General features: G+C 40.2%; 1 protein-coding gene across 8 annotated transcripts in view; it reads right to left on the bottom strand.

The window, feature by feature from the left end:
• TP53BP1 (tumor protein p53 binding protein 1) overlaps nt 1–15,092 on the bottom strand; it is an 848,450-nt gene that overhangs the window by 788,187 nt on the left and 45,171 nt on the right. The window lies entirely within an intron of this gene.

Consider the following 15,092-nt stretch of genomic DNA (forward strand, 5'->3'; position numbering starts at 1 on the left):
CTATTCCATTGCACTCTACGCCACTACAATCTACTGTGCATCACTGCACTCTACACCCCTCAGGGGTGTGGAATGTAATGTAATATCTGTTTGTTGATGGGACAGGTTGCTTCATAATTCTACTTATCCTGTAAAAAGAATCTACTTGTCCTTTGGTGCCATGTAGTGTGGTGACAAATTATGGCAGCAATATCATATAAGTGCTCTCATAATAACCTCTCACATTATGCCAGGGTTAATACCATAGAAGGGCTTGAACACTAGCAATTCCCTTATTTTGCCACCTTTCCACAGATCTACATACTGGGGCTGGAGGTAGTGGTAAGCAATAGTTGCAGGGTTGGAATGCCCTTCTGAGACTGTGCAAACGTACTAACTTGCATGTTTTAAGGCTTTTCACCAGCTCTTCTCTAATCGTTTCCCATACTGAGAAAGGCTGGAAATGTTCTCCTGGCAAGGCTCAGAAGTAAGAAGTCTTTCAGTGCTGAGAAAAAAGTGGTTGGAGGGTAAGTGAACTTTTAAATGCCCAACAGATGTTCACATGAGCATATCTATACGTGCATATTTGTTTGTGCTAAAATACAGGTCACAAATATTTTCGAGGAGTGTGATTTCCTGGTATCCTTCTGTAAATTATTGTGAATTCACAAAATATGTAAATCTGCACTAGTGCAAAGACATATACCATGGGTGCACTTTTGTGACTTCTTTAAGAATTGGGCCCCTAATTAGGTCTGGCGTTAACCAAAACCTTTTGTTTTTATTAAAATACTATCTCCCTCTCTATCCATCTATTAGCTGACTTATCTGTGAATGATCGGATTCTGCTCTTTCACACGGAGGATATCAGCACACAAAGTTTTTTTGTTCAGTGCCAGGAACTACTTTGTCAATGTGTGCTTTTTGAGACCAAAATATTTTTGCTTTTCGCTAATATTTGGTATTGTGGTGAAGGCCCAGCAGCTCCCACAACAATAAAGTTTTACAAAAGCTATGTCAAAACAAGAAACACACTAACAAACCCAAAAGACTCACCACCAATGACTGGGCTACTGGATTTTCCAATGCTTGTTTATTCTCATGTTTCTCATAATCTTGTTGAAATTGGTTAAAGTGAATTTCCATTATGAATATTTTTTGGAAATATCTGCATGCCATCAACACATTTCACTAAATGTGGCTTCAAAGAATGGTACCTAAAATTTCACAGTAGTTTAGGGAACAGTGTTGTTTTCCCTAGTTGCATTTTGTGAACATTTTGAAAGCAAAGAATCATCAATATTGCTTTCAAACTTCTGCAAATATTTGCATCTAATCAGAGAGCATTATGGGAGCATTATATGTAGCCTCATATCATAATGTTAAACTATGCAAACGTATGTACACATTCTTTACTGGAATCTCTGTCAAGTAGTGCGGTCTGAGCATACAATATTTAGATCACTCACACTAATAAAGGCTTTGCATTAATGAGCCATAAATACAAATTTGAACAGCATTAACATATAGACACGAATAATACTTAAACTGCAGACAATTCACTTCCATGCTCCATAATGTAGTACTGTAAATTGGCAGCCAAAGGGTTTGTGCTGCAATCGGTTGGGCCTACTTGTCGCAAGTATGAAATACACCTGAAAACGTCTTGTCCTTTAACCCAAACAATATATCATGGGCGTTAGGCTATTGGAATTCCACACACCTGCCACTGCACTCTACACCACTGTACTCTACAAATCTGTACTTTTCACCTCTGTACTCTACACGCTACTCTGTACCACTATACTCAAAGCCATTGCACTCCAATTTGTTACGCACCACTGCAATCTACACCACTCCAGTCTAGGTAACTCCACTCTACTCTGTACCACTCCATTTTAAGCCAATGCGCTCTACGCCACTACTCTATGCCACTCCCCTCCACTTCACCTTGCAGCACTTCGCTCTACTCCACTTCTCTCTACTCTAAAGCAATCTAAAATTACACTACTGCACTCTATGCTGCATCGCTCTATGCCACTGCACTCTAAGCAAGTCTACTCTAAACCACTGCGCTCCACCAAATGTACTCTATACCACTTTACTCAAAACCAATGCACTCTACGTCACTGCACTCTATTCCAACTACTATGCACCACTGCACTCTACACCACTCTATCCCGCTCTGCACCACTGTACTGTATACCACTGCTCTCTACAGCACTGTACTCTGCAACAATCTACACCACTGCGGCCAATGCACTCTACACCACTGCACTCTAAGACACACTATTCGCCAAAGACTGTACTCTCTGCCACTGAACTCTATGCATGGTACTCTGCACCACTGCATTCTATGCCAGTGCACCCTACACCACTGCACTCTAAAACACTCTACTCTGAAAGACTTCACTCTCCGCCACTGAACTCTATGCTACTCTTCACCACTCATCTCTACCATTGCACTCTACGCCACCGTAATTTACTTAGCACCACTGCAATTCACACCCCTGCACTCAGACTCTACACTACACCTCTGCACTCTATCCTGCACCACTCCACTTCACCCTACACACCTTCAATCTACTCTGAAACAATCTATTCTACACCACTCTATTCCACCCTGTGCCACTCCACTCTGCGCCACTGCACTCTAAGCCAACATTCTACTCTACTTTGCACCGCTACTCTATGCCACTGCACTCTACACCATTCTACTCATAACCAATGCACTGTAACCCACTGCACTCTATGCAAATCTACTCTGCACAAATGTACTTTAAGCCTCTTCACTCTAGGCCACTCTACACCACTCCACTCTATGACTCTCTACTCCATTAAACTGTACTTCACTCTACAACACTTTACTCCACTCTATGCCACTAGAAGACTTTATATGCAACTCTCTTTAGGCCACCCCATGCCACTATAGTCCACTCTACTCTATGACACACTAATCCACTTTGCGGCACTCCAGTACTCCACTCTACGCTAGTCCATGCCACTCCACTCTGACACTTTATGCCACTCCACTGTACGAGACCGCACCCAACTCTAAGCCAATCCACTCTACTAAACTACACCACTCTGTGCAGTTCCACTCGATGACAATCTACTCTGTTCTAAACCAGTCTACAGCACTCTACTCTATGCAACACCCTCTACGCCACTCCACTCTTCTCTATATTAATGAATAATATTCTATGCCACTCTACTTCACTATGACAATCTACTCCACTCAACTCTAAGCCTTTCCACTTTACGACACTCTACTCCCTCCACAAAGCTGCCACTCCATTCCACATTACTCAACTCTACACCACACCACGCTTTTCTACACTAAAGGTGAAAGTGATGCCTTACTTTACATTTAAAAAAAAAAAAAAACTTCACTACAAAAAAAGATTAAGTGATGTAATAGCTGAAAATGTCAGTTAAAAATACCATTTTAAACTACAACAACGAAATTCCCCAATTAACTGAAGTTACTGTAACTTGCACACTTCCCTTGCACTGCTTATGACCTCTCATATTACATCACAATGTGTTCTATGATCTCACTGATAACATTAATGATGACATTAGAAATGACATTATTGTGCATACCAATTGCTATTCTTTGAATAGTCATTTCAAAGAAATTTAAGTCCCCACAGTGAAAAGTTACCAAAAACTGTTAATCACCGTTTTGACCACGCTAAATGTTTTCATGAACAGGCCTGTGTGTAGAGTAAAAAAAAAAAAAAAAAAAAAAAAAATACATTTTTTTAAAATAATAATCTTCGCAAATCAGCTCAAGCCGTAAAATATGCATTGAGGTAATTTTCCACTTTTTTCAAAGATAAAATTCAATGGCAAAAGTAGAATTTTGTTAAGTGTAGAGCAAAATTAATTGTTAAAAGAATACTTTGTTATGACCGAGAGCAAACTATAATTATAACAAGGTTGTCTGACTGCAACTACTACACTGACTGCAGATTGCGATTGACTTTTTTAGAAACCAATGCAGCTGCTTCTAGGAGCAGGAAGGCTGCAGTGATGTAAACACTGGACAGGATGGGTACATGAAAAATAGCAACCCAAAGGATAGCCCTTCCTTTCAAGTGGAAGTTCCAAACCGGAATCCCAGGAACAGAAAGGGACTGAATAACAGCAGTTTTTCAAACATTCACCAACATTTTGAGCTAAATGGAATAAGGGCTCCTAAAAAGCAGCGTGCCACAGAGGAGTTCCAGGCTCATGCAAAAAAACAAAAAACAAAAAAGAGCAGGGCCATCCAGAATGAGGGACTTTGAGAATCTTTACAGCAAAGGAAAAGAGGAAATATTATAAAAATTATTGTTTCTAGGTGAGTCACTGGGATTGGGAATAGGGAAGGGATGTGGAATTTCATAAAATATTTACTTGTCCAAAGGACGAGAGGCTTCAGAAATCTATTTATCTGTTTAAAAAATCCACTTATCCCATTTGATGCAAAGCAGTGAAGTGACAAATACAGAATTCTCATTATAAGAGTGCTCTGCAAACAGTTTCTCTGATTGTGTCAAAGCTTATAATTAGTCAGGGTTTGGAATCTAGCAAGGCTTTGATTATGCCTTGCTCCTGACTATACCAGACTCTGAACATACTGGGTCTCTATTTGTGTCAAAGTTTTGAACTTTATGAGACAGTTCATATGCAGAGGCTCTCTTTATGAACATATTTTGAATAGACCAGCTTCTTGGATGATGGTAGTAACCTGTATAAGACAATAGTTTCATGATGCAGGTGTTATGATTCCGGCCGCTTTCGGGCTACATCTTTGTCAGAATTGTACCACTGCTCTCCATATTATTATTATATATATGACAGTTTGGACTACACACAAATCTCCAGACAAGGGCAGAGGAAAATCATTTTTGTTCAGTGGGAAGAGATATCCACCACCCAAAAAAGGTGGGGGTTGAAGGTAAATTAGTTTCTCCGTGGGGAAAATATAAGCACTCCTTTCCACTAGAGAAAAAAGAAAGAAAGGTTTAAATAATTCACACTTGCTCAGTAGATTTTTGCATCAGCAAATATATGCTTGAATTTGCTCACGACAAAACAGATTCATAACTTTTGGCTCAGAAGCCTGGAAGTATGCAACTGCTGCAGATTTTCTATGTTTCCTTCCCTAAACTCTTATGAATAACTGGAAGTCTTAAATTTGAATTGTACAAGATTGTAGACCTGCATATCTACTTTCTTTTAAGAATGGAGCACCCAGTTTTTGACAAGTCAGTCATGCACCTCTCTAAAGAATAAATAAATAGTATATAATGCTCTGCACATCTCACTCTTTCGCTCGCTCTCTCTCTCTCTATATATTTATGCCATGTAATTTTTTCATGTGCATTTGTTTAACAATGTGTTTAAACAAAACCAGGATGCAAAGAGTTATATTTGTCCAGCAAGTCAAATCGCACTGAAGATAAATCCTGACTGGGAGAAGAGTTGTTTACTGTGTAAAGTATTGGTCACTAAATAGTTATTAAAAGTAATTTCCCTCATCAGAACAATTATGCTTCACAGTTAACTACAATAGACTGTGTTGCACGGATGGTTTGCTGCTTTTGAGGAATCATGTCATTTTTAAAAAAAGAACAGATGATGGACGGAATGCTGAACAGTGTTAAACATTCACCCCAGTCACAGATCTAGGCCTAAATCCTTCGTATTTTTTGCTTGCCACACAATTGCTGTTTGGACCCAGCCATATGCAAATCAGTCTTGACCCTTTTTCCCCAACAGGAACAGTTGAGCCTGAACTGCCAGGAGTACAGGTCCTCTCTGGACTGGAAACAAGCATCCTGGGACCAATTTGGGGTATCATGATGTAGTGGGACGAGGCCCCGAGCATTTGCCAGTGGCTGAAATTACTTTAAGCATTCCATCTATCACCTTGTTGTTTTTGTGTTGTCTGCCGTAAGTGGACAGGGTATGCACAAACATGGTTCCCAGGCTCACTGTGCCAATGGAACGAAGCTATGCTTGGCTGAAGAGCCCCAACTAGGATGAAACCAGTCCTAATTTGCATGTGTTCTGATTCACGGAGGACCTAGTCTGGCAGTTCAGACTGGACTCTTCCCATGAGGTGGCATAGTGGGCAAAAAAAGATGGATTGGGATGCATCCCGAGCGATCGCTAGTGGCCGAGATTAGTTCAAACATTCCATCCTTCACCTTGTTTTTGAGTCATATCATTTTAGGCATATACAAAAAAGTGCCTAGCTGTAAGTAAAGGTGAGAGTGGGGCAATAATATGTGGCTAAGCAATCATTAAAGCTCTATGGATCCAAAATGCAAACAGATTATTTTAAGCATTTTGAATATAAATTTGAACGGAATGGAATGGCCATGTCAAATACATAAGAGTAAATCTATTTTAATATACTTTTCAAGCCTTTGCAATTTCAAGATGGGTGAAGGCCCACTATCTGCTAAAATCGAAGAAAAGAAGCATGTGCACTTTAAGTCACAAAAGTTTGTTTCATTTCTTAATTGGCATCTCCTGATAATAACATACTGTAGATTATGCTAAACTCCCAGATAAACTCAGTAAATCCCACTTTATCTTGAGCAGAGTAATACAGGCTTCAATGATAATTCAGACATTAAACCAGAACCTCAATAGGCCAGAGTATGATGCCGGCAAAGGAAAACCAGGACACTTTAAGAGATGTTATGCTTTAACGCAGGTTTGGTTAATCAGGTCCTGAGACCCTACGCTCGCTCAAACCCACTAAATTATGTAATCTAGTAGGAAAGACAAGGGGAGCATTTATCATAAAACACATTATTATTAATAACATTTTAATAATTTAAATACCACCATTTTTTTATAATCTTCATATAGCATCTAAAAACACTCCTTAAAAATACCGACTTTATATATATGTCTCATAAATAATCATTCCATTAATTAAAAGGTTTACCCATAAACCACCTGATTTCTGTGTAACAGTCCTAAAAATCCACTTAGTTTATTTATTCATGCATTTCTAGTACTCCACACAATTACTACTCATCTCCAAATTCTGTCAAAAATTGTTTAACCAAGGTCTTTATTGGAAGCCCAGTTGCAGACCTTTTTACATTTAATTGATGGACAGTGCAAATGCCTTTTCACCTCGGGTAATTCTTGTTATAATGTATCAAAACCCACAATTTCATTTGTTGTAATAAGAATAGCCCAAGGTTAAATGCATTTACTCTAAAAAGCAGAACCAACGAAAGTGGAAGTTGCAGCATGGAAAGTAAAGAGTCAGTCTCAATGACATTCTTATGTTGTGAAGTCATGAGCCCCGGGGAACCGGCAGCACACTGTGAAAAACGTGTTGGCTCCCTGCAAAGACTATGGCTCCTATATCTCGTCTCTAGACTTTAGCATTTTTACTTTGCTACTTTGAGAGATGTTATAAGGTTGAACAGTGCGCTACAGAATTTTCTCTTGTTTTTAAACAAATCTAAAATATAACGTCTCTGGGGCTGACATACCTATGGTTTGACTAAAGCATGTGCTATACACAATAAAGAACAAACTAGGTACAGGTGGAAAATATTCATGTTGCCCCTCAACATATGTTTGCTTACTCCACAGAGATCTATTTGGATTAGACACACCCCACTTTTCTCCAGTCGTTTTGACTCAAATACAGGTTTGATGCTCCTCTTCTGAATTATTTAGTTATGGATAGAAATAGCAAAGTAAAAAGTACAAGATGATTTTAATGTTGTAGCTTAAGGACCTAGGTAAGAATTGTTGATTTACTGTGCCACCCTGAGTATCATTCATCTGGGCTAGGGGTCACTAAGCTAAGGTCAGCTGTTCTGGTCCTCTGAGGCCCACACCATTTTGCATCCAGCGAGGTCTTAAATAGATGACAGCTCAACGCTTTGTTTACAATTGTGAACAGGGCACCGGAACAGCTGACATCTTTCCCATGCCTCCTAGACCCATATAAAATGTAGTATGAAGGAGTGACTGTACAGGCAGTAGGTGCCCTTGAAGTTTGTTCTCATTACAGAACATGGCAGCAGAGAAAGCAGTCAACACCACTCTGTAGCACAAGGAAGCCACAGCTGGGATAGTGTTCTCTTTGCATCTGCGTCCTGGCCTCCAGACTATTTCTCACACACCACTGGCTTCTTATCCTCGAAAAACGTCAGGGAATGGTGTTCGGCTCACCTAATGTTGAAGTATTCAGCTGCCTTAATCTACCTTGGGCCACATACATTTTAGGAAGGGAATAAGGCTGTAGCTGCCCCAAAGCCACATATGAAAATGTGAGCATGATATAAGCCCAGCCGTTCATCCTGTTCACGATGTCAAAGAATATTCTCATCAAGACTCACCTCAATTGATAAAAGGGATACTGCTCAGCCAAAAAAATCAAAAGTGATTACCTATAGAAGGTAAGCTTTACCATTATTCTCACCACAAAAGATATCTTTAACCTACGCTCCACTAGGGCTGTTAGGAATCATTAGGAAGGCCACAGTGGGAATGGGAGTGAATAATTGTCCAATAGCAAAAGCTTCCCTTCTATTGCTACATTGTGAAGATGATTTAACAAACACATCCAATTTTTAAATGCACCCACTTTCTGCAGCAATGCTGAACGCCAAATATTGATTACATAGTTATTCATTGTTTTGAGTAAAGCTCTTTCTTTACTTCAATAAAATACAACACCTATCTGAGACCCAGACATATTTAGCTTTCAAACTTATGTTAATATTAGAAAACCGCAAATATAGGTTTAAACATAATGACATTCTATACACCTTTGTGCAGTCTCTTTGTTGGTCATTGGTTGCCTCTCACTTCTTCTAAAAAGATCATAAACCAATATGTCTGTTCATTAACCATGTCATTATTTAGGTCTTCAGAATCCAGTATCAGATGTTTCTGAACATACTTATTCTGGAGACAAAAAAGGGTTCAGTCCTGTTCCTCAGCGCTGGGGAACACTGGACAATTACAACCTGTTTAATATCTTCAATAAGTTTCCAAAATCCACACACCCAGTTTAGTGCATCTTCCAACTAGTTAAGGGCTTAGCAGTATCTCCAACATTTCCATCCACGACCTTCTGCACGCACCACAAAGAACCTTCTCAGAACTCAAAAATACAATTGAATAATCACCATTTTGCTCGAACGAATAGTAATGTGGCTAGTATCATGGAGAGAACTACTGACTCAAGAAAATGTTTCAATGATGAACAATCATTGCATATTAGTTATTTTCAGATACGCCCTGCAGCACCTCATAACTTTTACTGACTTACACTGGCATGTGAAATGCACTTACTGAAGCTTTGGAGAGAGGCAAAGATGAAACTCATACAAATATCTACATCACATAGTGATGTGCGTTGAATATATGACAGTGAGTTTCATCATTGTGCTTAACTTTATGTTTACAATGTTGTTCACTTGCAGAGGCAGCTCCTCTGCAGTGGCGGAGAATCGTCGCCCCCTGGCTGAGCCAGCAGATGAAAAATAAAAGGATAGCAGGTGTACAGGAAGGGGCGGGGCTGGGCCAACAGAGGTGGGAGGGGGAGAGGAGAGGGGAGTGCACTAAGTGCACGTGTGTTTGGCCAGCCGCCTGAAGCCAGCCAAACACACATACACACTTAGGTTTCTGCAACCCAGCTGTATAGATAGCTGGGCTGGAGAACCACCACAGACCCCAGCCTTGTGCTTAAGAGGCAGGGAGAGTGCAATAAGTGCACATGTGTTTGGTGGGCCGTCTGAGGCTGGCCAAACACACATGTACACTTAGGTTTCTGCAAGCCAGCTGTATACATAGCTGGGCTGGAGAAACACCATAGGCCCCAGCCCTGTGTCTCAGCGGCAGTGAATGCTGCTCAGACCAATCATGACACTGCTTACATGCTATGTTTAGCACGTAAGCAGTGCTAGGATTGGTGGGGAGCCTGTGCTGGGGGAGACTGGTGGCATGAGGTAAGTGTTTTCTTTTTTTAAATGTTGTTCCCCGTCGTCCCCCGTCACCCCCTGACATATACAGCAGCTGCCGCTGTTCAGAAGTATCAGAAAATGTCAAGTGTTTTAATGCTGGTGCTTTCTTATATGTTATCTGAGGTTTATTGGGTAAACTTCCACTAATTGCTGGATATAAAGAGGGAACACCCCAATGATTCAAAATACATTTGCATATCATACTGTTACAACTGCTATATGTCATAATGAATTTAATCTCTTTTTTACTATCCAATTTTCTACCTTTCTCTTTCAACAGTCTCTGTTAATCATGCCAGCTCATTTCTTAGCTGAACCTGGAACCTTCTCAACATAACCTCTCTGAAGAAACCTTCTTTTATCACCATTGCTTGTTTCTCATATTCACACTGTATGCTACAGTTTCTCTTAGATCTCAAGTATTCTTCAAAAGCAATATTGTTAATCTGTCTCTTTAGGTATCTTGTTTGGGCATGTCACATAACGTTTGTGGATGTCAGCTTCCTAAACAATCTTGTTACAAGTTTCATATGTTCAACATACAATTCCAATTCCAAATCCAAAAAGCATATAGAAGTGTTACTATATTTAAAACTCAAAGTGATGTTAAATCTATTGTCATTCAACTAGTTATGGAATGCTTTAAAGTCTTCCACAGTACCTTTCTAAAGGACAAAGGAGTCACTGATGTAACATCCCCAATACATAATTTTAACTCTATCTTCCCATGGGACATGGTTCGCTTAACAGGGAACAAACCCTGATCCTATCACCATACTATTTACATGTTGATACAATTCATTAGGATACAAGAAAAAGTTATTGATTAGATTAGAACAAATGAGCTAGTTATTTGCAACATTCTTTGATGATTATAGATTTGGATGAATGTGTTCTAGCCAATAATGTTTATAACATGCATTTATAATATAACTTAAACCTTTCTTCGAAGACAGCATATGGAGTTTGCAGTTCTTTCTGCAGTTATGTATAGACCACAGCTGCATCTCACATTTCTTATCAAAGAAATACAAAAAAGGCAGAACATAAAAAACACAGTGTTGTGGGTCAAAGAGTGTAATCATAACATGCATCCAGAGTACAAAGATGCAATAAGTATTTTGTACAACTTCTTATAGGATTATATTTCTAAAAGAAATTTGACGGACAGAGGTGCCATTAATAGTAGTCATTCAGCACTCAGTCTGCCAATGTTTAACATGAATCTCTTCATTGTGTGTAATACATGAATTAAAATCCACTAAAATATATTAACTATGGGCACTCCATCCAAAACCAAATAATTACAATATAGAGTTCCAATGATTTATAACACTTATGAAAGCAATTTGCTCATAGGCACAGTATGAAGAAGAATGGTACAATTGCAAGAAATAAATGACCAAACTATAACATTGAATTATCACCTATAATTCTAATGAAATGTGGCTTCTAACCACTACACATCTTTTTCTCCACTACCTCCAGATAAACTTGCAATGTGCAATCATATTCATATTTTATGTGATATATCAGAAATTAGAGACATGGAAAAAAGGCACATCAGCAGGACTTGGTCCACAGAGCTGGCAGCCTGTCCTCAATGAGGAACTCTGAAAGCAATCCACTTTTAAAAAGAACAACCAACAAAAGCCTCAGGCTCAAGAACATGGGTCTGTTTGGTGACAGTGTTTTAGACAGAACTTGGCAGGACTCAGAAAACCAGCTTCAATAATAAAACACACTAATTTTAAGCAACTTAAAAACAGTGTAAAACCCACTAGGTAAGCCCCAGCCAGAGAACACAGTGAGGAACACCAGCACAAACGGACCCTGGAGAGTCAACCTTTCTGCATCCTAATCAGAAAAGACAATAGAAAGCTGCTTTTGCAACTAAGAAAGAGGACCTTTTCCTAGTCGACAAATTCCAATTGAGTCAAAGCAGAAAAAAAGAGTGAGATAGGCCAAGGGATTAGGATAGGAAATTTGATTGAAAAGGAGGATTACATCAAGTCTGAACAAGCTTGCAGCAAACTATCTAGATCACCAGAGAGGCTGGATCTTCAAAGGCTTTCTGCAAGAAGAAACTAGAGTCATCTGGGAAGAATAAGTATGAGTAACCAAGAATGTAAAAATTCCTTTGTAGGAAAAGATTAGCCTAATCTCTTTCATTTCCAAATTCCTGCACAGTCAAAAACCTCTTTCCTTAACACAATGTTTGCTTTAAAATACAATATTGCCTAAACTTTACCATTTATCCAAAATACAATTCCAAAAGTCCACAATGAACTTCATTCTTTCTACCTATCAGGCGAGTCTGTAAACCATAAGAATGACTGCCTTTCCTCTATAATCCTCTTTTCGACTTCTTGCTACTGATATAAGAGCCTCATTCTTACATGGAATCCCCCCAGATACAGCAAATAGAAGCACATGTGCACTCTCTCAACACAATTTAAAACATCATTAAGCAAAAACATCAGTTTCAAATAGAATCACATAAACAAGATTCAATATAAGGTCTCATATAATAATAAGACCAAATTCACATCTTACACTGCAGATATAACAAAAAGGTGAATACTTACACCTTATGAAGGGGACAGACAGGTACCAAAAACAGGGTTACTAGATGGGAATAATTCTCTCCTCTGTGTCCTTAACCAAATTTAAAATTCCTTTCATGCTAGTTAGGAAACTTTACATTCAATGTCAGGGCTGGAGGTGAGGATTATGCTTGTTCAAAGCTTTCTCACAACTGGAGGTGCCACAATTTTCTTCAGCTTAAAGTACGACCTCTTGAAGATAGATAGTGATGACCAATTGACTGCTTCTCCTTTAATCTAACTTCAAACGCCCTAGACATCATAGCTCCCCTGGCCGAAGGAGCCTCAAACCTTGAGGCATTAATAACCGCTTCCTAACTAATTCAGCTTAGCCACCTGCCGATCATAGGAGAAAAAACAACACCAAAATTTTCCTAGTAGAAATCAAAAGCTCGGCCGCCAAAGCATCAGACACTAAACCACGCATGGCTTTGGGGAATCTGGAAAGGCTGGGTCACAAACAAACCTGGTACTGGATTTTGTTCACATGGCAATAATGAAGGGCACCCTCTCCACTGTAAAAATCTTTCTGGACAAATCCAGGGCCCTCAAATCAGAAAAATATTTGCAGGAACGAAAAAAAAGCAGCATTCTCAGATTAGCCGACAACCCATTCCTTGAAAGTGCCTTGTTAGAAGATCAAAATTGAAAAAGAATGATAATTACATTGGTAACCTAAAGACTTACATACTTGGGCTCCAGAGGCTTAGATCAACAGGTTTTAAAGGTCTACAGATTAGAGTTGCCAGATTATTAGTGATATCTTGCTGAAGTAAGAGCTAGAATCTTTTAATGAATGTAAACAAGATTAACATTTTATCAAAAACGAACAACTTGGGTATGAACAGTTAAGACACAGGACTCCACACACGTAAAGGAAGCAGCCGTCAGGGATTGCATACTGATTAAAACTCTGCTCCCAAAATAGGTTGGGCTTAAAGGGATGATCTCCCAAATGTATACAGGTCTTAAAAGTGCTGCAGCACATGAGTCGTGGTCTAACATGACTAAATGTGAACAAAGGAAAGGAAGAAAGATATTGCACAAACAAGAGGAGCTGTTTTTCAGGAGAGATATACATAGTAGTACAAGTAACAGAAACAGAAATGCATTAGAAAATAATGCTTGGTTGCTATTACGCACCAGACAGACTGCACTGCATGTATGCAAGGGTCAGTAAGACATGTTGGAGACAGTGAGAAGGACAAGAGGCTCATTACATACATGGTGGCATTGCCCTAAGCTAGAACAATTATTGAAAGTAGCAGCAAGTATTTTAAATTTGGTATTGGGATTCCCTTTGCCTTATGAGCCCATAAACCATAGTCCTGGGGATCAGACCAGCGGAATATGTGTCTGTTGAGACACGATTGTTATGACATGTTGCAACATTTGGGTGCAGATAAAACAATGGTATTCCACTGGATGAAAAAGGGCACACTGCCGTTAGCACTTTCATATCAAATGTTATGAGGAATGCTGGCCTCTGAGAGCCTGAACAGTAATGTAGAAGGCGCACATTTACAACCTGTAAGCACATGGGAGTCGATCTTTCGGGGATTAGGAGTTCCAGTATTGAAAATACGGGTTGTCCCCATAGATGGAAAACAAGGGGTTGTTCAGCTGATAATGTAACAGCTGTTAAAATATTCCAAAATGAACAAGGGGAAACAAGAATTGGCAAAGCCAATAGGTCTTGCCTGTACAAGAACTACTGTCTTTGGCAATGTGTTCAGCCATTTTGTACACCAGTGTGGCTGGAGTGACGTAGAGTGGATTTGTTGGAGTGATGTAGAGGGGAGTAGAGTGTTATAGAGTTGAGTAGAAGACAGTAGAGTTCACTGGTTCAGTTGCCGATAGTGTCGTAGAGTGGAGTGGGGTGGAATAGGGTGGAGTGGCTTTAGGTAGTGGGGTGGACTGGAGCAGAGTGGGGTGGATTGCACTGGAGTAGAGTGGGGTGGATTGGACTGGGGTCGAGTGGGGTGGATTGGACTGGGGTGGACTGAAATGGGGTGAGGTGGACTGGGCAGATTTGAGTGAGATGGATTAGGTTGGATTGAGGTGGGGTGGGTGGTTTGCATTGGAGTGATAGGGCTGAGGTGGGGTGGACTAGACTGGAGTGCGGTGGGTGGAGTGGATTAGACTAGACTGGAGTAGATTAGACCAGGGTGGAATGGACTGGAGTGGGTGGGGTAGACTGAACTGGAATAGGGTGGGGAAGATTGGACTGGATTGGGGCACAGTGGGGTGGATTGGAGTAGGGTGGAGTGAATTAAAATGGGGTGGGGCGAAATGGGCTGATGTAGACTGGAGGGGGAATTGGAGTGAGGTGGGGTGGACCAAACTGAAATAGGGTGGGTGGGTTGGACTGGGTTAGAGTGAGGTGGGCCAGAGGAGAGTGGGACAGACTGGAGTGGACTGGACTGAAATGAGGTGGGGCGGATTGAGATGAGGTGGACCGGAGGGGTGGATTCGGGTGGGGTGCCGTGTGGTGAACTGG

The sequence above is a fragment of the Pleurodeles waltl genome, chromosome 3_1 (assembly GCF_031143425.1).
Source record: "Pleurodeles waltl isolate 20211129_DDA chromosome 3_1, aPleWal1.hap1.20221129, whole genome shotgun sequence".
NCBI classification, from domain to species: domain Eukaryota; kingdom Metazoa; phylum Chordata; class Amphibia; order Caudata; family Salamandridae; genus Pleurodeles; species Pleurodeles waltl.